Genomic DNA, 24,315 nt, shown 5'->3' on the forward strand with positions numbered 1-24,315 from the left:
AAATATTTGTTATTTATAAAACCAACACAATGAAAATTATTAATATTAAGAATGGAAAACAGTTTGTATTATTCGTAGTGCATGTCCAATTTGCAGAAAATCAGAGTTCAAATTAAACTGTTCCCATTCTCTTGGAAATTCTGTCAATCCGGAATCTGTCCTAGTCTCCAACGACTCCATGTCCTGTCGGATCTCCTCCTACCGCCCCGCTCTGGGCTCAGTTTAATTTACATTTATCCACACGTTTAACCAGTCGGCTGTTCCGACTCCAGGTGGAGTTCATTTGCCCAGTCGGTGTCTGGGCCAGTTCCCGCTCCTGTTTGGTCCTGCGTCCTGCTCCGGGTCCAAGTCCCTGTGGCGCCTTGGCACGCAGGCATACACTCTCGCTCTCTCTTACTCTTGCACAAACAGGAAGCGACTGACACCGTACAAAATGTTAAACACTTTGGCAACATTTGCTTAAAACTTTTGCCAGTCTCTCCAACTCCAGGAAGGGGTTTCCCCTTTTTCCAGGCAGAAAAGGAAGAAGAGTCGAGTCCTTTCTAGTTGCGGTTGCTGCACACAAAAAGTCACAAGGCACTATGCAGTTAAACCAACAACAGCAGCCGCAGCAGTAGTTGAAATGCACAGAAAAATAAGGGTTAGAATTAGAAAACCCAAATTTAATGACAGAAAAATATATTACTAACAATATTTCTCAAAAAAGTAAGCAATAAATTACGCAGAAAATCCTTAAAAATGATATTAAAAGTAAGTATACTTATTCTTTGTTGTACTCTTTTTCTTTTGAGTGTATTACCAACAATGGCCAAAAGGTAAACGTGGCAAACAAAAGGCACGCCCGGAAATAGCAAAGCTGCTTGACTACAAAAACAACAGCAACGGAGCCAGGAGCTGGAGCCAGGAGCTGGAGCAGAAGCAGGAGCAGGAGCAGGAGCAGGAGCTATACCTGAAACAGAAGCAGGAGCGGGAACGGGAACGGTCACAGGAGCTGGGACAACAGACGCCAGTTGGCCACTCATTGTCGGTCGCCATGGTGAATCCTCAGGTGTTTTGCGCACAGTTTACTACGTTTTTCATTTAACCAACGTTGGGTTCAGGTCGTTTGTCCTGCTTTTTCCTGGCTGCTCCTCCTGGCTCCTGGCTCTCGACTCCCGACTCCTGACCCCTGCCTCCTAACCGTTCGTTGCTGGTTGTTTGGTGTTTGGTTTGCGGTTGCCAGCGGACAACAAACGACACCTCTAGTGGACGTGATTGTTGTTGCTGCTGTTGCTGCTGTCCGAGCATAATTAAAAATTCACATAAATTTAGCTTAGCGCTGACACACACATTCTAATTGGGTTAATTATGTGTCGCCAGGACCTTAAAAATGTCATCCAGTCGGTGGATTCAGTGTGTCTGTGTGTGTGTGTAAGTTGTCAGCTTCACCTGGACAAAAGCTGGACAAGAGCCCGGTTCCAAGTACATTAAGAGCAAATTATGTCGTCGCAACATGTGTGTGGTGGAGGGTTGGGAGGGTACAAAGTGGATTCAAAAGATGTCGAGAGATTCACGGTAACAGGATGTGTGCCACAAGGTAAAATGGAAGAAATGTTCACATGTCCTTTAGTACTTTAATGGTAAGGCAATTATTCTAAATTAATTCAGAGAGCTGATCCTATTGTTACGTCAACTTGTAGACTTGGAATATTCCATAAATTTACTTTAAAGTTGGATTCCATAAAAGATAACTTTTACAATAATTTACTTTATTTTTTTATTTATTTTATAGACTTATTAAATAAATTCATTGTGTTTAAACACTGAGCTTTAGATGTTTTTGAGAACTTTTGAGTCCAAAAATAGGTCATAAAACGTTTCGTAAAAACCAAAAACCCTTTTAAATTCCCTGTTCAAAGATTGAAGCCCGTTTTCCTTAAATTCTCATGCTTTCGTCTGCTCAACTCTTAATGCTGATCCACTGTTTCATGCTTAATTACGCATACGCCCCGTTTGACATGCCCCAAACGGTTGTCCGTTTTTATGGTCACCTTGTTGCATAATTTAGTCCACAATTTCAGCTTTGCCAACGGCTTAAGTAGCCCGAAAAGTTTTTATGCGACCGGGACTACGTGTGCGGTCCCCAAGGACCCCAAGGACTCCAACTCCAACTCCAACCTTCACCTCAACCTCAACCCCGACCAGATGGTGGCAATAAAACAGATTTAAGTCGGGAAAATTATATGAAAAGTGTGCCAAGATGCCACATAAAATAATAAAACATAATAATAATAATAATATTAAGGCGCGGGCTGCATCTAATCCAAAGGAAACACTTGGTGACACTTGAGGAAAGCAAGAACGCCCAAAAGTATGCAGCGCGCCATGGCAAATGTCAACAGCGAGAGGGAGAGCTGGGGAAAATCCTTGGGAAATGGGATGGCATGTGGGGAAAGGCAGGCGAAGCCCGCCAAGGCGAGACAAAATTAATTACTCGACGTGGAAATGTAATTACGAAAATATTTAGACCAAGCTCAGCGGCATGCCAAGGCAACAAAATGCCATTTGTCAACCGGTTTCCCGCCGAGCAGATTTCTTCGGGTCAGGCTCATGGGGATATCCCTCACATATATCCCTATTCCTATATATATATCTACATATACCAATAATGTACGGCATAGGGAATTTGATGATTTATGAGCCCCGGCAATTAATCAAGTTAATCAAAATAGCATTAAACTTTGGCGCAGTGCAGCAACGCCTTTTTAACTGCCTTTCTGAATAGATTTCATTCGGTATATCTTATATCCCTTTCCCCTAGTATCGTACACAGTATATATCATTTTTTATCTGCTCACCCTTCCCGTGACATTTGTGCGTGCCATATGCACATTAATTCCGCAAAAGGAAAACTTTTTCCCAGCAGCGTGTGGAAAAAAAACTTTACTTTATGGCCCACTTATGAGGAATATTGCCAGGGAACGATGCGGTTTTCCTAGTCAATAGCGCCTGTTCTGCGGTAATTATCCACTCACCACCATCGACCAACTTGTGCAATTGCGTTTCTATGTAAATTAACTTGAACGGAAATCGGTGTTTTTAAACTGGAACAGAGCAGGACCATGAGGGCTATGTCCGGTTTAAAGAACGGTAATTTCTATTTAAATTGTCAATTGCGTTATTTTTTCATTTAAATTTAACTACTTAAGCAAACTATTTTTTCCAAAAATCATAGTTTAAAAAACTCATAACTAAGCCAACAAATCATTAATTTTAATTCGGAAAGCAGTTCTATGCTAAATTTAGGCAATTTTAATGATGTAACCCCTTATGAAATTTTCAATTTTCGGGAAAATGCCAAAAATTTATTTTTTGACCGGACATAGCCAGAACGACTGGGCTGTTGATGCTGATCAAGAATATATATGGTTTATAGGGTCGGAAATGACTCCTTAACTGCGTTTCAAGCTTCTGACTTTAATTATATTCCTCAAAAAGGTATAAAAACAGACCATTTTTAAAAAAAATCAAAGTTTTTCGGACATCATAATTAAGCCGAAATTGGATTAATTTTAAATCGGAAAGCAGTTCTATGCTAGTTTTTATTGCACTAACAAATCTGCATACTGCGTTTGTTAATGCTGCTGTCAGTTTTTTTCTAAAATCATAAAAACCGACAAAAAGGTATAAAAACAGACAATTTTTCCGAAAAATCACAGTTTAAAAAAACCCATAACTAAGCCAAAAAATCATTAATTTTATTTCGGAGAGCTGTTCTATGCTAGTTTTTAGTAGATTAACAGAGCTACATACTCAGTTTTCAAATTTAAAAAATTCAATTTTTTGTCAAATTTTGGCAATTTTAATGATGTAACCCCTTATGAAATTTTCAATTTTCGGAAAAATGCCAAAAATTTATTTTTTGACCGGACATAGCCAGAACGACTGGGCTGTTGATGCTGATCAAGAATATATATGGTTTATAGGGTCGGAAATGACTCCTTCACTGCGTTTCAAGCTTCTGACTTTAATTATATTCCTCAAAAAGGTATAAAAACAGACCATTTTTTAAAAAAATCAAAGTTTTTCGGACATCATAATTAAGCCGAAATTGGATTAATTTTAAATCGGAAAGCAGTTCTATGCTAGTTTTTATTGCACTAACAAATCTGCATACTGCGTTTGTTAATGCTGCTGTCAGTTTTTTTCTAAAATCATAAAAACCGACAAAAAGGTATAAAAACAGACAATTTTTCCGAAAAATCACAGTTTAAAAAAACCCATAACTAAGCCAAAAAATCATTAATTTTATTTCGGAGAGCTGTTCTATGCTAGTTTTTAGTAGATTAACAGAGCTACATACTCAGTTTTCAAATTTAAAAAATTCAATTTTTTGTCAAATTTTGGCAATTTTAATGATGTAACCCCTTATGAAATTTTCAATTTTCGGAAAAATGCCAAAAATTTATTTTTTGACCGGACATAGCCAGAACGACTGGGCTGTTGATGCTGATCAAGAATATATATGGTTTATAGGGTCGGAAATGACTCCTTCACTGCGTTTCAAGCTTCTGACTTTAATTATATTCCTCAAAAAGGTATAAAAACAGACCATTTAAAAAAAATCAAAGTTTTTCGGACATCATAATAAAGACGAAATTGGATTAATTTTAAATCGGAAAGCAGTTCTATGCTAGTTTTTATTGCACTAACAAATCTGCATACTGCGTTTGTTAATGCTGCTGTCAGTTTTTTTCTAAAATCATAAAAACCGACAAAAAGGTATAAAAACAGACAATTTTTCCGAAAAATCACAGTTTAAAAAAACCCATAACTAAGCCAAAAAATCATTAATTTTATTTCGGAGAGCTGTTCTATGCTAGTTTTTAGTAGATTAACAGAGCTACATACTCAGTTTTCAAATTTAAAAAATTCAATTTTTTGTCAAATTTTGGCAATTTTAATGATGTAACCCCTTATGAAATTTTCAATTTTCGGAAAAATGCCAAAAATTTATTTTTCGACCGGACATAGCCAGAACGACTGGGCTGTTGATGCTGATCAAGAATATATATGGTTTATAGGGTCGGAAATGACTCCTTCACTGCGTTTCAAGCTTCTGACTTTAATTATATTCCTCAAAAAGGTATAAAAACAGACCATTTTTTAAAAAAATCAAAGTTTTTCGGACATCATAATTAAGCCGAAATTGGATTAATTTGCACTAACAAATCTGCATACTGCGTTTGTTAATGCTGCTGTCAGTTTTTTTCTAAAATCATAAAAACCGACAAAAAGGTATAAAAACAGACAATTTTTCCGAAAAATCACAGTTTAAAAAAACCCATAACTAAGCCAAAAAATCATTAATTTTATTTCGGAGAGCTGTTCTATGCTAGTTTTTAGTAGATTAACAGAGCTACATACTCAGTTTTCAAATTTAAAAAATTCAATTTTTTGTCAAATTTTGGCAATTTTAATGATGTAACCCCTTATGAAATTTTCAATTTTCGGAAAAATGCCAAAAATTTATTTTTTGACCGGACATAGCCAGAACGACTGGGCTGTTGATGCTGATCAAGAATATATATGGTTTATAGGGTCGGAAATGACTCCTTCACTGCGTTTCAAGCTTCTGACTTTAATTATATTCCTCAAAAAGGTATAAAAACAGACCATTTTTTAAAAAAATCAAAGTTTTTCGGACATCATAATTAAGCCGAAATTGGATTAATTTTAAATCGGAAAGCAGTTCTATGCTAGTTTTTATTGCACTAACAAATCTGCATACTGCGTTTGTTAATGCTGCTGTCAGTTTTTTTCTAAAATCATAAAAACCGACAAAAAGGTATAAAAACAGACAATTTTTCCGAAAAATCACAGTTTAAAAAAACCCATAACTAAGCCAAAAAATCATTAATTTTATTTCGGAGAGCTGTTCTATGCTAGTTTTTAGTAGATTAACAGAGCTACATACTCAGTTTTCAAATTTAAAAAATTCAATTTTTTGTCAAATTTTGGCAAATTTAATGATGAAATTTTCAATTTTCGGAAAAATGCCAAAAATTTATTTTTTGACCGGACATAGCCAGAACGACTGGGCTGTTGATGCTGATCAAGAATATATATGGTTTATAGGGTCGGAAATGACTCCTTCACTGCGTTTCAAGCTTCTGACTTTAATTATATTCCTCAAAAAGGTATAAAAACAGACCATTTAAAAAAAAATCAAAGTTTTTCGGACATCATAATTAAGCCGAAATTGGATTAATTTTAGATCGGAAAGCAGTTCTATGCTAGTTTTTATTGCACTAACAAATCTGCATACTGCGTTTGTTAATGCTGCTGTCAGTTTTTTTCTAAAATCATAAAAACCGACAAAAAGGTATAAAAACAGGCAATTTTTCCGAAAAATCACAGTTTAAAAAAACCCATAACTAAGCCAAAAAATCATTAATTTTATTTCGGAGAGCTGTTCTATGCTAGTTTTTAGTAGATTAACAGAGCTACATACCCAGTTTTCAAATTTAAAAAATTCAATTTTTTGTCAAATTTTGGCAATTTTAATGATGTAACCCCTTATGAAATTTTCAATTTTCGGAAAAATGCCAAAAATTTATTTTTTGACCGGACATAGCCAGAACGACTGGGCTGTTGATGCTGATCAAGAATATATATGGTTTATAGGGTCGGAAATGACTCCTTCACTGCGTTTCAAGCTTCTGACTTTAATTATATTCCTCAAAAAGGTATAAAAACAGACCATTTAAAAAAAAATCAAAGTTTTTCGGACATCATAATTAAGCCGAAATTGGATTAATTTTAAATCGGAAAGCAGTTCTATGCTAGTTTTTATTGCACTAACAAATCTGCATACTGCGTTTATTAATGCTGCTGTCAGTTTTTTTCTAAAATCATAAAAACCGACAAAAAGGTATAAAAACAGACAATTTTTCCGAAAAATCACAGTTTAAAAAAACCCATAACTAAGCCAAAAAATCATTAATTTTATTTCGGAGAGCTGTTCTATGCTAGTTTTTAGTAGATTAACAGAGCTACATACTCAGTTTTCAAATTTAAAAAATTCAATTTTTTGTCAAATTTTGGCAATTTTAATGATGTAACCCCTTATGAAATTTTCAATTTTCGGAAAAATGCCAAAAATTTATTTTTCGACCGGACATAGCCAGAACGACTGGGCTGTTGATGCTGATCAAGAATATATATGGTTTATAGGGTCGGAAATGACTCCTTCACTGCGTTTCAAGCTTCTGACTTTAATTATATTCCTCAAAAAGGTATAAAAACAGACCATTTTTTAAAAAAATCAAAGTTTTTCGGACATCATAATTAAGCCGAAATTGGATTAATTTGCACTAACAAATCTGCATACTGCGTTTGTTAATGCTGCTGTCAGTTTTTTTCTAAAATCATAAAAACCGACAAAAAGGTATAAAAACAGACAATTTTTCCGAAAAATCACAGTTTAAAAAAACCCATAACTAAGCCAAAAAATCATTAATTTTATTTCGGAGAGCTGTTCTATGCTAGTTTTTAGTAGATTAACAGAGCTACATACTCAGTTTTCAAATTTAAAAAATTCAATTTTTTGTCAAATTTTGGCAATTTTAATGATGTAACCCCTTATGAAATTTTCAATTTTCGGAAAAATGCCAAAAATTTATTTTTCGACCGGACATAGCCAGAACGACTGGGCTGTTGATGCTGATCAAGAATATATATGGTTTATAGGGTCGGAAATGACTCCTTCACTGCGTTTCAAGCTTCTGACTTTAATTATATTCCTCAAAAAGGTATAAAAACAGACCATTTTTTAAAAAAATCAAAGTTTTTCGGACATCATAATTAAGCCGAAATTGGATTAATTTTAAATCGGAAAGCAGTTCTATGCTAGTTTTTATTGCACTAACAAATCTGCATACTGCGTTTGTTAATGCTGCTGTCAGTTTTTTTCTAAAATCATAAAAACCGACAAAAAGGTATAAAAACAGACAATTTTTCCGAAAAATCACAGTTTAAAAAAACCCATAACTAAGCCAAAAAATCATTAATTTTATTTCGGAGAGCTGTTCTATGCTAGTTTTTAGTAGATTAACAGAGCTACATACTCAGTTTTCAAATTTAAAAAATTCAATTTTTTGTCAAATTTTGGCAAATTTAATGATGAAATTTTCAATTTTCGGAAAAATGCCAAAAATTTATTTTTTGACCGGACATAGCCAGAACGACTGGGCTGTTGATGCTGATCAAGAATATATATGGTTTATAGGGTCGGAAATGACTCCTTCACTGCGTTTCAAGCTTCTGACTTTAATTATATTCCTCAAAAAGGTATAAAAACAGACCATTTAAAAAAAAATCAAAGTTTTTCGGACATCATAATTAAGCCGAAATTGGATTAATTTTAGATCGGAAAGCAGTTCTATGCTAGTTTTTATTGCACTAACAAATCTGCATACTGCGTTTGTTAATGCTGCTGTCAGTTTTTTTCTAAAATCATAAAAACCGACAAAAAGGTATAAAAACAGGCAATTTTTCCGAAAAATCACAGTTTAAAAAAACCCATAACTAAGCCAAAAAATCATTAATTTTATTTCGGAGAGCTGTTCTATGCTAGTTTTTAGTAGATTAACAGAGCTACATACCCAGTTTTCAAATTTAAAAAATTCAATTTTTTGTCAAATTTTGGCAATTTTAATGATGTAACCCCTTATGAAATTTTCAATTTTCGGAAAAATGCCAAAAATTTATTTTTCGACCGGACATAGCCAGAACGACTGGGCTGTTGATGCTGATCAAGAATATATATGGTTTATAGGGTCGGAAATGACTCCTTCACTGCGTTTCAAGCTTCTGACTTTAATTATATTCCTCAAAAAGGTATAAAAACAGACCATTTTTTAAAAAAATCAAAGTTTTTCGGACATCATAATTAAGCCGAAATTGGATTAATTTTAAATCGGAAAGCAGTTCTATGCTAGTTTTTATTGCACTAACAAATCTGCATACTGCGTTTATTAATGCTGCTGTCAGTTTTTTTCTAAAATCATAAAAACCGACAAAAAGGTATAAAAACAGACAATTTTTCCGAAAAATCACAGTTTAAAAAAACCCATAACTAAGCCAAAAAATCATTAATTTTATTTCGGAGAGCTGTTCTATGCTAGTTTTTAGTAGATTAACAGAGCTACATACTCAGTTTTCAAATTTAAAAAATTCAATTTTTTGTCAAATTTTGGCAATTTTAATGATGTAACCCCTTATGAAATTTTCAATTTTCGGAAAAATGCCAAAAATTTATTTTTTGACCGGACATAGCCAGAACGACTGGGCTGTTGATGCTGATCAAGAATATATATGGTTTATAGGGTCGGAAATGACTCCTTCACTGCGTTTCAAGCTTCTGACTTTAATTATATTCCTCAAAAAGGTATAAAAACAGACCATTTAAAAAAAAATCAAAGTTTTTCGGACATCATAATTAAGCCGAAATTGGATTAATTTTAAATCGGAAAGCAGTTCTATGCTAGTTTTTATTGCACTAACAAATCTGCATACTGCGTTTGTTAATGCTGCTGTCAGTTTTTTTCTAAAATCATAAAAACCGACAAAAAGGTATAAAAACAGACAATTTTTCCGAAAAATCACAGTTTAAAAAAACCCATAACTAAGCCAAAAAATCATTAATTTTATTTCGGAGAGCTGTTCTATGCTAGTTTTTAGTAGATTAACAGAGCTACATACCCAGTTTTCAAATTTAAAAAATTCAATTTTTTGTCAAATTTTGGCAATTTTAATGATGTAACCCCTTATGAAATTTTCAATTTTCGGAAAAATGCCAAAAATTTATTTTTCGACCGGACATAGCCAGAACGACTGGGCTGTTGATGCTGATCAAGAATATATATGGTTTATAGGGTCGGAAATGACTCCTTCACTGCGTTTCAAGCTTCTGACTTTAATTATATTCCTCAAAAAGGTATAAAAACAGACCATTTTTTAAAAAAATCAAAGTTTTTCGGACATCATAATTAAGCCGAAATTGGATTAATTTTAAATCGGAAAGCAGTGCTAGTTTTTATTGCACTAACAAATCTGCATACTGCGTTTATTAATGCTGCTGTCAGTTTTTTTCTAAAATCATAAAAACCGACAAAAAGGTATAAAAACAGACAATTTTTCCGAAAAATCACAGTTTAAAAAAACCCATAACTAAGCCAAAAAATCATTAATTTTATTTCGGAGAGCTGTTCTATGCTAGTTTTTAGTAGATTAACAGAGCTACATACTCAGTTTTCAAATTTAAAAAATTCAATTTTTTGTCAAATTTTGGCAATTTTAATGATGTAACCCCTTATGAAATTTTCAATTTTCGGAAAAATGCCAAAAATTTATTTTTCGACCGGACATAGCCAGAACGACTGGGCTGTTGATGCTGATCAAGAATATATATGGTTTATAGGGTCGGAAATGACTCCTTCACTGCGTTTCAAGCTTCTGACTTTAATTATATTCCTCAAAAAGGTATAAAAACAGACCATTTTTTAAAAAAATCAAAGTTTTTCGGACATCATAATTAAGCCGAAATTGGATTAATTTTAAATCGGAAAGCAGTTCTATGCTAGTTTTTATTGCACTAACAAATCTGCATACTGCGTTTGTTAATGCTGCTGTCAGTTTTTTTCTAAAATCATAAAAACCGACAAAAAGGTATAAAAACAGACAATTTTTCCGAAAAATCACAGTTTAAAAAAACCCATAACTAAGCCAAAAAATCATTAATTTTATTTCGGAGAGCTGTTCTATGCTAGTTTTTAGTAGATTAACAGAGCTACATACTCAGTTTTCAAATTTAAAAAATTCAATTTTTTGTCAAATTTTGGCAATTTTAATGATGTAACCCCTTATGAAATTTTCAATTTTCGGAAAAATGCCAAAAATTTATTTTTTGACCGGACATAGCCAGAACGACTGGGCTGTTGATGCTGATCAAGAATATATATGGTTTATAGGGTCGGAAATGACTCCTTCACTGCGTTTCAAGCTTCTGACTTTAATTATATTCCTCAAAAAGGTATAAAAACAGACCATTTTTTAAAAAAATCAAAGTTTTTCGGACATCATAATTAAGCCGAAATTGGATTAATTTTAAATCGGAAAGCAGTTCTATGCTAGTTTTTATTGCACTAACAAATCTGCATACTGCGTTTGTTAATGCTGCTGTCAGTTTTTTTCTAAAATCATAAAAACCGACAAAAAGGTATAAAAACAGACAATTTTTCCGAAAAATCACAGTTTAAAAAAACCCATAACTAAGCCAAAAAATCATTAATTTTATTTCGGAGAGCTGTTCTATGCTAGTTTTTAGTAGATTAACAGAGCTACATACTCAGTTTTCAAATTTAAAAAATTCAATTTTTTGTCAAATTTTGGCAATTTTAATGATGTAACCCCTTATGAAATTTTCAATTTTCGGAAAAATGCCAAAAATTTATTTTTCGACCGGACATAGCCAGAACGACTGGGCTGTTGATGCTGATCAAGAATATATATGGTTTATAGGGTCGGAAATGACTCCTTCACTGCGTTTCAAGCTTCTGACTTTAATTATATTCCTCAAAAAGGTATAAAAACAGACCATTTTTTAAAAAAATCAAAGTTTTTCGGACATCATAATTAAGCCGAAATTGGATTAATTTTAAATCGGAAAGCAGTTCTATGCTAGTTTTTATTGCACTAACAAATCTGCATACTGCGTTTGTTAATGCTGCTGTCAGTTTTTTTCTAAAATCATAAAAACCGACAAAAAGGTATAAAAACAGACAATTTTTCCGAAAAATCACAGTTTAAAAAAACCCATAACTAAGCCAAAAAATCATTAATTTTATTTCGGAGAGCTGTTCTATGCTAGTTTTTAGTAGATTAACAGAGCTACATACTCAGTTTTCAAATTTAAAAAATTCAATTTTTTGTCAAATTTTGGCAATTTTAATGATGTAACCCCTTATGAAATTTTTAATTTTCGGAAAAATGCCAAAAATTTATTTTTTGACCGGACATAGCCAGAACAACTGGGCTGTTGATGCTGATCAAGAATATATATGGTTTATAGGGTCGGAAATGACTCCTTCACTGCGTTTCAAGCTTCTGACTTTAATTATATTCCTCAAAAAGGTATAAAAACAGACCATTTTTAAAAAAAATCAAAGTTTTTCGGACATCATAATTAAGCCGAAATTGGATTAATTTTAAATTGGAAAGCAGTTCTATGCTAGTTTTTATTGCACTAACAAATCTGCATACTGCGTTTGTTAATGCTGCTGTCAGTTTTTTTCTAAAATCATAAAAACCGACAAAAAGGTATAAAAACAGACAATTTTTCCGAAAAATCACAGTTTAAAAAAACCCATAACTAAGCCAAAAAATCATTAATTTTATTTCGGAGAGCTGTTCTATGCTAGTTTTTAGTAGATTAACAGAGCTACATACCCAGTTTTCAAATTTAAAAAATTCAATTTTTTGTCAAATTTTGGCAATTTTAATGATGTAACCCCTTATGAAATTTTCAATTTTCGGAAAAATGCCAAAAATTTATTTTTCGACCGGACATAGCCAGAACGACTGGGCTGTTGATGCTGATCAAGAATATATATGGTTTATAGGGTCGGAAATGACTCCTTCACTGCGTTTCAAGCTTCTGACTTTAATTATATTCCTCAAAAAGGTATAAAAACAGACCATTTTTTAAAAAAATCAAAGTTTTTCGGACATCATAATTAAGCCGAAATTGGATTAATTTTAAATCGGAAAGCAGTTCTATGCTAGTTTTTATTGCACTAACAAATCTGCATACTGCGTTTGTTAATGCTGCTGTCAGTTTTTTTCTAAAATCATAAAAACCGACAAAAAGGTATAAAAACAGACAATTTTTCCGAAAAATCACAGTTTAAAAAAACCCATAACTAAGCCAAAAAATCATTAATTTTATTTCGGAGAGCTGTTCTATGCTAGTTTTTAGTAGATTAACAGAGCTACATACTCAGTTTTCAAATTTAAAAAATTCAATTTTTTGTCAAATTTTGGCAATTTTAATGATGTAACCCCTTATGAAATTTTTAATTTTCGGAAAAATGCCAAAAATTTATTTTTTGACCGGACATAGCCAGAACGACTGGGCTGTTGATGCTGATCAAGAATATATATGGTTTATAGGGTCGGAAATGACTCCTTCACTGCGTTTCAAGCTTCTGACTTTAATTATATTCCTCAAAAAGGTATAAAAACAGACCATTTTTTAAAAAAATCAAAGTTTTTCGGACATCATAATTAAGCCGAAATTGGATTAATTTTAAATCGGAAAGCAGTTCTATGCTAGTTTTTATTGCACTAACAAATCTGCATACTGCGTTTGTTAATGCTGCTGTCAGTTTTTTTCTAAAATCATAAAAACCGACAAAAAGGTATAAAAACAGACAATTTTTCCGAAAAATCACAGTTTAAAAAAACCCATAACTAAGCCAAAAAATCATTAATTTTATTTCGGAGAGCTGTTCTATGCTAGTTTTTAGTAGATTAACAGAGCTACATACTCAGTTTTCAAATTTAAAAAATTCAATTTTTTGTCAAATTTTGGCAATTTTAATGATGTAACCCCTTATGAAATTTTCAATTTTCGGAAAAATGCCAAAAATTTATTTTTCGACCGGACATAGCCAGAACGACTGGGCTGTTGATGCTGATCAAGAATATATATGGTTTATAGGGTCGGAAATGACTCCTTCACTGCGTTTCAAGCTTCTGACTTTAATTATATTCCTCAAAAAGGTATAAAAACAGACCATTTTTTAAAAAAATCAAAGTTTTTCGGACATCATAATTAAGCCGAAATTGGATTAATTTTAAATCGGAAAGCAGTTCTATGCTAGTTTTTATTGCACTAACAAATCTGCATACTGCGTTTGTTAATGCTGCTGTCAGTTTTTTTCTAAAATCATAAAAACCGACAAAAAGGTATAAAAACAGACAATTTTTCCGAAAAATCACAGTTTAAAAAAACCCATAACTAAGCCAAAAAATCATTAATTTTATTTCGGAGAGCTGTTCTATGCTAGTTTTTAGTAGATTAACAGAGCTACATACTCAGTTTTCAAATTTAAAAAATTCAATTTTTTGTCAAATTTTGGCAATTTTAATGATGTAACCCCTTATGAAATTTTTAATTTTCGGAAAAATGCCAAAAATTTATTTTTTGACCGGACATAGCCAGAACGACTGGGCTGTTGATGCTGATCAAGAATATATATGGTTTATAGGGTCGGAAATGACTCCTTCACTGCGTTTCAAGCTTCTGACTTTAATTATATTCCTCAAAAAGGTATAAAAACAGACCATTTTTTAAAAAAATCAAAGTTTTTCGGACATCATAATTAAGCCGAAATTGGATTAATTTTAAATCGGAAAGCAGTTCTATGCTAGTTTTTATTGCACTAACAAATCTGCATACTGCGTTTGTTAATGCTGCTGTCAGTTTTTTTCTAAAATCATAAAAACCGACAAAAAGGTATAAAAACAGACAATTTTTCCGAAAAATCACAGTTTAAAAAAACCCATAACTAAGCCAAAAAATCATTAATTTTATTTCGGAGAGCTGTTCTATGCTAGTTTTTAGTAGATTAACAGAGCTACATACTCAGTTTTCAAATTTAAAAAATTCAATTTTTTGTCAAATTTTGGCAATTTTAATGATGTAACCCCTTATGAAATTTTCAATTTTCGGAAAAATGCCAAAAATTTATTTTTCGACCGGACATAGCCAGAACGACTGGGCTGTTGATGCTGATCAAGAATATATATGGTTTATAGGGTCGGAAATGACTCCTTCACTGCGTTTCAAGCTTCTGACTTTAATTATATTCCTCAAAAAGGTATAAAAACAGACCATTTTTTAAAAAAATCAAAGTTTTTCGGACATCATAATTAAGCCGAAATTGGATTAATTTTAAATCGGAAAGCAGTTCTATGCTAGTTTTTATTGCACTAACAAATCTGCATACTGCGTTTGTTAATGCTGCTGTCAGTTTTTTTCTAAAATCATAAAAACCGACAAAAAGGTATAAAAACAGACAATTTTTCCGAAAAATCACAGTTTAAAAAAACCCATAACTAAGCCAAAAAATCATTAATTTTATTTCGGAGAGCTGTTCTATGCTAGTTTTTAGTAGATTAACAGAGCTACATACTCAGTTTTCAAATTTAAAAAATTCAATTTTTTGTCAAATTTTGGCAATTTTAATGATGTAACCCCTTATGAAATTTTCAATTTTCGGAAAAATGCCAAAAATTTATTTTTCGACCGGACATAGCCAGAACGACTGGGCTGTTGATGCTGATCAAGAATATATATGGTTTATAGGGTCGGAAATGACTCCTTCACTGCGTTTCAAGCTTCTGACTTTAATTATATTCCTCAAAAAGGTATAAAAACAGACCATTTTTTTAAAAAATCAAAGTTTTTCGGACATCATAATTAAGCCGAAATTGGATTAATTTTAAATCGGAAAGCAGTTCTATGCTAGTTTTTATTGCACTAACAAATCTGCATACTGCGTTTGTTAATGCTGCTGTCAGTTTTTTTCTAAAATCATAAAAACCGACAAAAAGGTATAAAAACAGACAATTTTTCCGAAAAATCACAGTTTAAAAAAACCCATAACTAAGCCAAAAAATCATTAATTTTATTTCGGAGAGCTGTTCTATGCTAGTTTTTAGTAGATTAACAGAGCTACATACTCAGTTTTCAAATTTAAAAAATTCAATTTTTTGTCAAATTTTGGCAATTTTAATGATGTAACCCCTTATGAAATTTTTAATTTTCGGAAAAATGCCAAAAATTTATTTTTTGACCGGACATAGCCAGAACGACTGGGCTGTTGATGCTGATCAAGAATATATATGGTTTATAGGGTCGGAAATGACTCCTTCACTGCGTTTCAAGCTTCTGACTTTAATTATATTCCTCAAAAAGGTATAAAAACAGACCATTTTTTAAAAAAATCAAAGTTTTTCGGACATCATAATTAAGCCGAAATTGGATTAATTTTAAATTGGAAAGCAGTTCTATGCTAGTTTTTATTGCACTAACAAATCTGCATACTGCGTTTGTTAATGCTGCTGTCAGTTTTTTTCTAAAATCATAAAAACCGACAAAAAGGTATAAAAACAGACAATTTTTCCGAAAAATCACAGTTTAAAAAAACCCATAACTAAGCCAAAAAATCATTAATTTTATTTCGGAGAGCTGTTCTATGCTAGTTTTTAGTAGATTAACAGAGCTACATACTCAGTTTTCAAATTTAAAAAATTCAATTTTTTGTCAAATTTTGGCAATTTTAATGATGTAACCCCTTATGAAATTTTCAATTTTCGGAAAAATGCCAAAAATTTATTTTTCGACCGGACATAGCCAGAACGACTGGGCTGTTGATGCTGATCAAGAATATATATGGTTTATAGGGTCGGAAATGACTCCTTCACTGCGTTTCAAGCTTCTGACTTTAATTATATTCCTCAAAAAGGTATAAAAACAGACCATTTTTTAAAAAAATCAAAGTTTTTCGGACATCATAATTAAGCCGAAATTGGATTAATTTTAAATCGGAAAGCAGTTCTATGCTAGTTTTTATTGCACTAACAAATCTGCATACTGCGTTTGTTAATGCTGCTGTCAGTTTTTTTCTAAAATCATAAAAACCGACAAAAAGGTATAAAAACAGACAATTTTTCCGAAAAATCACAGTTTAAAAAAACCCATAACTAAGCCAAAAAATCATTAATTTTATTTCGGAGAGCTGTTCTATGCTAGTTTTTAGTAGATTAACAGAGCTACATACTCAGTTTTCAAATTTAAAAAATTCAATTTTTTGTCAAATTTTGGCAATTTTAATGATGTAACCCCTTATGAAATTTTTAATTTTCGGAAAAATGCCAAAAATTTATTTTTTGACCGGACATAGCCAGAACGACTGGGCTGTTGATGCTGATCAAGAATATATATGGTTTATAGGGTCGGAAATGACTCCTTCACTGCGTTTCAAGCTTCTGACTTTAATTATATTCCTCAAAAAGGTATAAAAACAGACCATTTTTTAAAAAAATCAAAGTTTTTCGGACATCATAATTAAGCCGAAATTGGATTAATTTTAAATTGGAAAGCAGTTCTATGCTAGTTTTTATTGCACTAACAAATCTGCATACTGCGTTTGTTAATGCTGCTGTCAGTTTTTTTCTAAAATCATAAAAACCGACAAAAAGGTATAAAAACAGACAATTTTTCCGAAAAATCACAGTTTAAAAAAACCCATAACTAAGCCAAAAAATCATTAATTTTATTTCGGAGAGCTGTTCTATGCTAGTTTTTAGTAGATTAACAGAGCTACATACTCAGTTTTCAAATTTAAAAAATTCAATTTTTTGTCAAATTTTGGCAATTTTAATGATGTAACCCCTTATGAAATTTTCAATTTTCGGAAAAATGCCAAAAATTTATTTTTCGACCGGACATAGCCAGAACGACTGGGCTGTTGATGCTGATCAAGAATATATATGGTTTATAGGGTCGGAAATGACTCCTTCACTGCGTTTCAAGCTTCTGACTTTAATTATATTCCTCAAAAAGGTATAAAAACAGACCATTTTTTAAAAAAATCAAAGTTTTTCGGACATCATAATTAAGCCGAAATTGGATTAATTTTAAATCGGAAAGCAGTTCTATGCTAGTTTTTATTGCACTAACAAATCTGCATACTGCGTTTGTTAATGCTGCTGTCAGTTTTTTTCTAAAATCATAAAAACCGACAAAAAGGTATAAAAACAGACAATTTTTCCGAAAAATCACAGTTTAAAAAAACCCATAACTAAGCCAAAAAATCATTAATTTTATTTCGGAGAGCTGTTCTATGCTAGTTTTTAGTAGATTAACAGAGCTACATACTCAGTTTTCAAATTTAAAAAATTCAATTTTTTGTCAAATTTTGGCAATTTTAATGATGTAACCCCTTATGAAATTTTCAATTTTCGGAAAAATGCCAAAAATTTATTTTTCGACCGGACATAGCCAGAACGACTGGGCTGTTGATGCTGATCAAGAATATATATGGTTTATAGGGTCGGAAATGACTCCTTCACTGCGTTTCAAGCTTCTGACTTTAATTATATTCCTCAAAAAGGTATAAAAACAGACCATTTTTTAAAAAAATCAAAGTTTTTCGGACATCATAATTAAGCCGAAATTGGATTAATTTTAAATCGGAAAGCAGTTCTATGCTAGTTTTTATTGCACTAACAAATCTGCATACTGCGTTTGTTAATGCTGCTGTCAGTTTTTTTCTAAAATCATAAAAACCGACAAAAAGGTATAAAAACAGACAATTTTTCCGAAAAATCACAGTTTAAAAAAACCCATAACTAAGCCAAAAAATCATTAATTTTATTTCGGAGAGCTGTTCTATGCTAGTTTTTAGTAGATTAACAGAGCTACATACTCAGTTTTCAAATTTAAAAAATTCAATTTTTTGTCAAATTTTGGCAATTTTAATGATGTAACCCCTTATGAAATTTTCAATTTTCGGAAAAATGCCAAAAATTTATTTTTCGACCGGACATAGCCAGAACAACTGGGCTGTTGATGCTGATCAAGAATATATATGGTTTATAGGGTCGGAAATGACTCCTTCACTGCGTTTCAAGCTTCTGACTTTAATTATATTCCTCAAAAAGGTATAAAAACAGACCATTTTTTAAAAAAATCAAAGTTTTTCGGACATCATAATTAAGCCGAAATTGGATTAATTTTAAATCGGAAAGCAGTTCTATGCTAGTTTTTATTGCACTAACAAATCTGCATACTGCGTTTATTAATGCTGCTGTCAGTTTTTTTCTAAAATCATAAAAACCGACAAAAAGGTATAAAAACAGACAATTTTTCCGAAAAATCACAGTTTAAAAAAACCCATAACTAAGCCAAAAAATCATTAATTTTATTTCGGAGAGCTGTTCTATGCTAGTTTTTAGTAGATTAACAGAGCTACATACTCAGTTTTCAAATTTAAAAAATTCAATTTTTTGTCAAATTTTGGCAATTTTAATGATGTAACCCCTTATGAAATTTTCAATTTTCGGAAAAATGCCAAAAATTTATTTTTCGACCGGACATAGCCAGAACGACTGGGCTGTTGATGCTGATCAAGAATATATATGGTTTATAGGGTCGGAAATGACTCCTTCACTGCGTTTCAAGCTTCTGACTTTAATTATATTCCTCAAAAAGGTATAAAAACAGACCATTTTTTAAAAAAATCAAAGTTTTTCGGACATCATAATTAAGCCGAAATTGGATTAATTTTAAATCGGAAAGCAGTTCTATGCTAGTTTTTATTGCACTAACAAATCTGCATACTGCGTTTGTTAATGCTGCTGTCAGTTTTTTTCTAAAATCATAAAAACCGACAAAAAGGTATAAAAACAGACAATTTTTCCGAAAAATCACAGTTTAAAAAAACCCATAACTAAGCCAAAAAATCATTAATTTTATTTCGGAGAGCTGTTCTATGCTAGTTTTTAGTAGATTAACAGAGCTACATACTCAGTTTTCAAATTTAAAAAATTCAATTTTTTGTCAAATTTTGGCAATTTTAATGATGTAACCCCTTATGAAATTTTCAATTTTCGGAAAAATGCCAAAAATTTATTTTTCGACCGGACATAGCCAGAACGACTGGGCTGTTGATGCTGATCAAGAATATATATGGTTTATAGGGTCGGAAATGACTCCTTCACTGCGTTTCAAGCTTCTGACTTTAATTATATTCCTCAAAAAGGTATAAAAACAGACCATTTTTTAAAAAAATCAAAGTTTTTCGGACATCATAATTAAGCCGAAATTGGATTAATTTTAAATCGGAAAGCAGTTCTATGCTAGTTTTTATTGCACTAACAAATCTGCATACTGCGTTTGTTAATGCTGCTGTCAGTTTTTTTCTAAAATCATAAAAACCGACAAAAAGGTATAAAAACAGACAATTTTTCCGAAAAATCACAGTTTAAAAAAACCCATAACTAAGCCAAAAAATCATTAATTTTATTTCGGAGAGCTGTTCTATGCTAGTTTTTAGTAGATTAACAGAGCTACATACTCAGTTTTCAAATTTAAAAAATTCAATTTTTTGTCAAATTTTAGCAATTTTAATGAAATGAAATTTTTTATGAAATTTTCAATTTTCGGAAAAATGCCAAAAATTTATTTTTCGACCGGACATAGCCAGAACGACTGGGCTGTTGATGCTGATCAAGAATATATATGGTTTATAGGGTCGGAAATGACTCCTTCACTGCGTTTCAAGCTTCTGACTTTAATTATATTCCTCAAAAAGGTATAAAAACAGACCATTTTTTAAAAAAATCAAAGTTTTTCGGACATCATAATTAAGCCGAAATTGGATTAATTTTAAATCGGAAAGCAGTTCTATGCTAGTTTTTATTGCACTAACAAATCTGCATACTGCGTTTATTAATGCTGCTGTCAGTTTTTTTCTAAAATCATAAAAACCGACAAAAAGGTATAAAAACAGACAATTTTTCCGAAAAATCACAGTTTAAAAAAACCCATAACTAAGCCAAAAAATCATTAATTTTATTTCGGAGAGCTGTTCTATGCTAGTTTTTAGTAGATTAACAGAGCTACATACTCAGTTTTCAAATTTAAAAAATTCAATTTTTTGTCAAATTTTGGCAATTTTAATGATGTAACCCCTTATGAAATTTTCAATTTTCGGAAAAATGCCAAAAATTTATTTTTCGACCGGACATAGCCAGAACGACTGGGCTGTTGATGCTGATCAAGAATATATATGGTTTATAGGGTCGGAAATGACTCCTTCACTGCGTTTCAAGCTTCTGACTTTAATTATATTCCTCAAAAAGGTATAAAAACAGACCATTTTTTAAAAAAATCAAAGTTTTTCGGACATCATAATTAAGCCGAAATTGGATTAATTTTAAATCGGAAAGCAGTTCTATGCTAGTTTTTATTGCACTAACAAATCTGCATACTGCGTTTGTTAATGCTGCTGTCAGTTTTTTTCTAAAATCATAAAAACCGACAAAAAGGTATAAAAACAGACAATTTTTCCGAAAAATCACAGTTTAAAAAAACCCATAACTAAGCCAAAAAATCATTAATTTTAATTCGAAGAGCTGTTCTATGCTAGTTTTTAGTAGATTAACAGAGCTACATACTCAGTTTTCAAATTTAAAAAATTCAATTTTTTGTCAAATTTTGGCAATTTTAATGATGTAACCCCTTATGAAATTTTCAATTTTCGGAAAAATGCCAAAAATTTATTTTTCGACCGGACATAGCCAGAACGACTGGGCTGTTGATGCTGATCAAGAATATATATGGTTTATAGGGTCGGAAATGACTCCTTCACTGCGTTTCAAGCTTCTGACTTTAATTATATTCCTCAAAAAGGTATAAAAACAGACCATTTTTTAAAAAAATCAAAGTTTTTCGGACATCATAATTAAGCCGAAATTGGATTAATTTTAAATCGGAAAGCAGTTCTATGCTAGTTTTTATTGCACTAACAAATCTGCATACTGCGTTTGTTAATGCTGCTGTCAGTTTTTTTCTAAAATCATAAAAACCGACAAAAAGGTATAAAAACAGACAATTTTTCCGAAAAATCACAGTTTAAAAAAACCCATAACTAAGCCAAAAAATCATTAATTTTATTTCGGAGAGCTGTTCTATGCTAGTTTTTAGTAGATTAACAGAGCTACATACTCAGTTTTCAAATTTAAAAAATTCAATTTTTTGTCAAATTTTGGCAATTTTAATGATGTAACCCCTTATAAAATTTTCAATTTTCGGAAAAATGCCAAAAATTTATTTTTCGACCGGACATAGCCAGAACAACTGGGCTGTTGATGCTGATCAAGAATATATATGGTTTATAGGGTCGGAAATGACTCCTTCACTGCGTTTCAAGCTTCTGACTTTAATTATATTCCTCAAAAAGGTATAAAAACAGACCATTTTTTAAAAAAATCAAAGTTTTTCGGACATCATAATTAAGCCGAAATTGGATTAATTTTAAATCGGAAAGCAGTTCTATGCTAGTTTTTATTGCACTAACAAATCTGCATACTGCGTTTGTTAATGCTGCTGTCAGTTTTTTTCTAAAATCATAAAAACCGACAAAAAGGTATAAAAACAGACAATTTTTCCGAAAAATCACAGTTTAAAAAAACCCATAACTAAGCCAAAAAATCATTAATTTTATTTCGGAGAGCTGTTCTATGCTAGTTTTTAGTAGATTAACAGAGCTACATACTCAGTTTTCAAATTTAAAAAATTCAATTTTTTGTCAAATTTTGGCAATTTTAATGATGTAACCCCTTATGAAATTTTCAATTTTCGGAAAAATGCCAAAAATTTATTTTTTGACCGGACATAGCCAGAACGACTGGGCTGTTGATGCTGATCAAGAATATATATGGTTTATAGGGTCGGAAATGACTCCTTCACTGCGTTTCAAGCTTCTGACTTTAATTATATTCCTCAAAAAGGTATAAAAACAGACCATTTTTTAAAAAAATCAAAGTTTTTCGGACATCATAATTAAGCCGAAATTGGATTAATTTTAAATCGGAAAGCAGTTCTATGCTAGTTTTTATTGCACTAACAAATCTGCATACTGCGTTTGTTAATGCTGCTGTCAGTTTTTTTCTAAAATCATAAAAACCGACAAAAAGGTATAAAAACAGACAATTTTTCCGAAAAATCATAGTTTAAAAAAACCCATAACTAAGCCAAAAAATCATTAATTTTATTTCGGAGAGCTGTTCTATGCTAGTTTTTAGTAGATTAACAGAGCTACATACTCAGTTTTCAAATTTAAAAAATTCAATTTTTTGTCAAATTTTGGCAATTTTAATGATGTAACCCCTTATGAAATTTTCAATTTTCGGAAAAATGCCAAAAATTTATTTTTCGACCGGACATAGCCAGAACGACTGGGCTGTTGATGCTGATCAAGAATATATATGGTTTATAGGGTCGGAAATGACTCCTTAACTGCGTTTCAAGCTTCTGACTTTAATTATATTCCTCAAAAAGGTATAAAAACAGACCATTTTTTAAAAAAATCAAAGTTTTTCGGACATCATAATTAAGCCGAAATTGGATTAATTTTAAATCGGAAAGCAGTTCTATGCTAGTTTTTATTGCACTAACAAATCTGCATACTGCGTTTGTTAATGCTGCTGTCAGTTTTTTTCTAAAATCATAAAAACCGACAAAAAGGTATAAAAACAGACAATTTTTCCGAAAAATCACAGTTTAAAAAAACCCATAACTAAGCCAAAAAATCATTCATTTTATTTCGGAGAGCTGTTCTATGCTAGTTTTTAGTAGATTAACAGAGCTACATACTCAGCTTTCAAATTTAAAAAATTCAATTTTTTGTCAAATTTTGGCAATTTTAATGATGTAACCCCTTATGAAATTTTCAATTTTCGGAAAAATGCCAAAAATTTATTTTTCGACCGGACATAGCCAGAACGACTGGGCTGTTGATGCTGATCAAGAATATATATGGTTTATAGGGTCGGAAATGACTCCTTCACTGCGTTTCAAGCTTCTGACTTTAATTATATTCCTCAAAAAGGTATAAAAACAGACCATTTTTTAAAAAAATCAAAGTTTTTCGGACATCATAATTAAGCCGAAATTGGATTAATTTTAAATCGGAAAGCAGTTCTATGCTAGTTTTTATTGCACTAACAAATCTGCATACTGCGTTTGTTAATGCTGCTGTCAGTTTTTTTCTAAAATCATAAAAACCGACAAAAAGGTATAAAAACAGACAATTTTTCCGAAAAATCACAGTTTAAAAAAACCCATAACTAAGCCAAAAAATCATTCATTTTATTTCGGAGAGCTGTTCTATGCTAGTTTTTAGTAGATTAACAGAGCTACATACTCAGCTTTCAAATTTAAAAAATTCAATTTTTTGTCAAATTTTGGCAATTTTAATGATGTAACCCCTTATGAAATTTTCAATTTTCGGAAAAATGCCAAAAATTTATTTTTCGACCGGACATAGCCAGAACGACTGGGCTGTTGATGCTGATGAAGAATATATATGGTTTATAGGGTCGGAAATGACTCCTTCACTGCGTTTCAAGCTTCTGACTTTAATTATATTCCTCAAAAAGGTATAAAAACAGACCATTTTTTAAAAAAATCAAAGTTTT

Source organism: Drosophila serrata, unplaced genomic scaffold (genome assembly GCF_035046125.1).
Source record: "Drosophila serrata isolate PLE 108 unplaced genomic scaffold, ASM3504612v1 contig_272, whole genome shotgun sequence".
Classification (NCBI taxonomy): Eukaryota; Metazoa; Arthropoda; class Insecta; order Diptera; family Drosophilidae; genus Drosophila; species Drosophila serrata.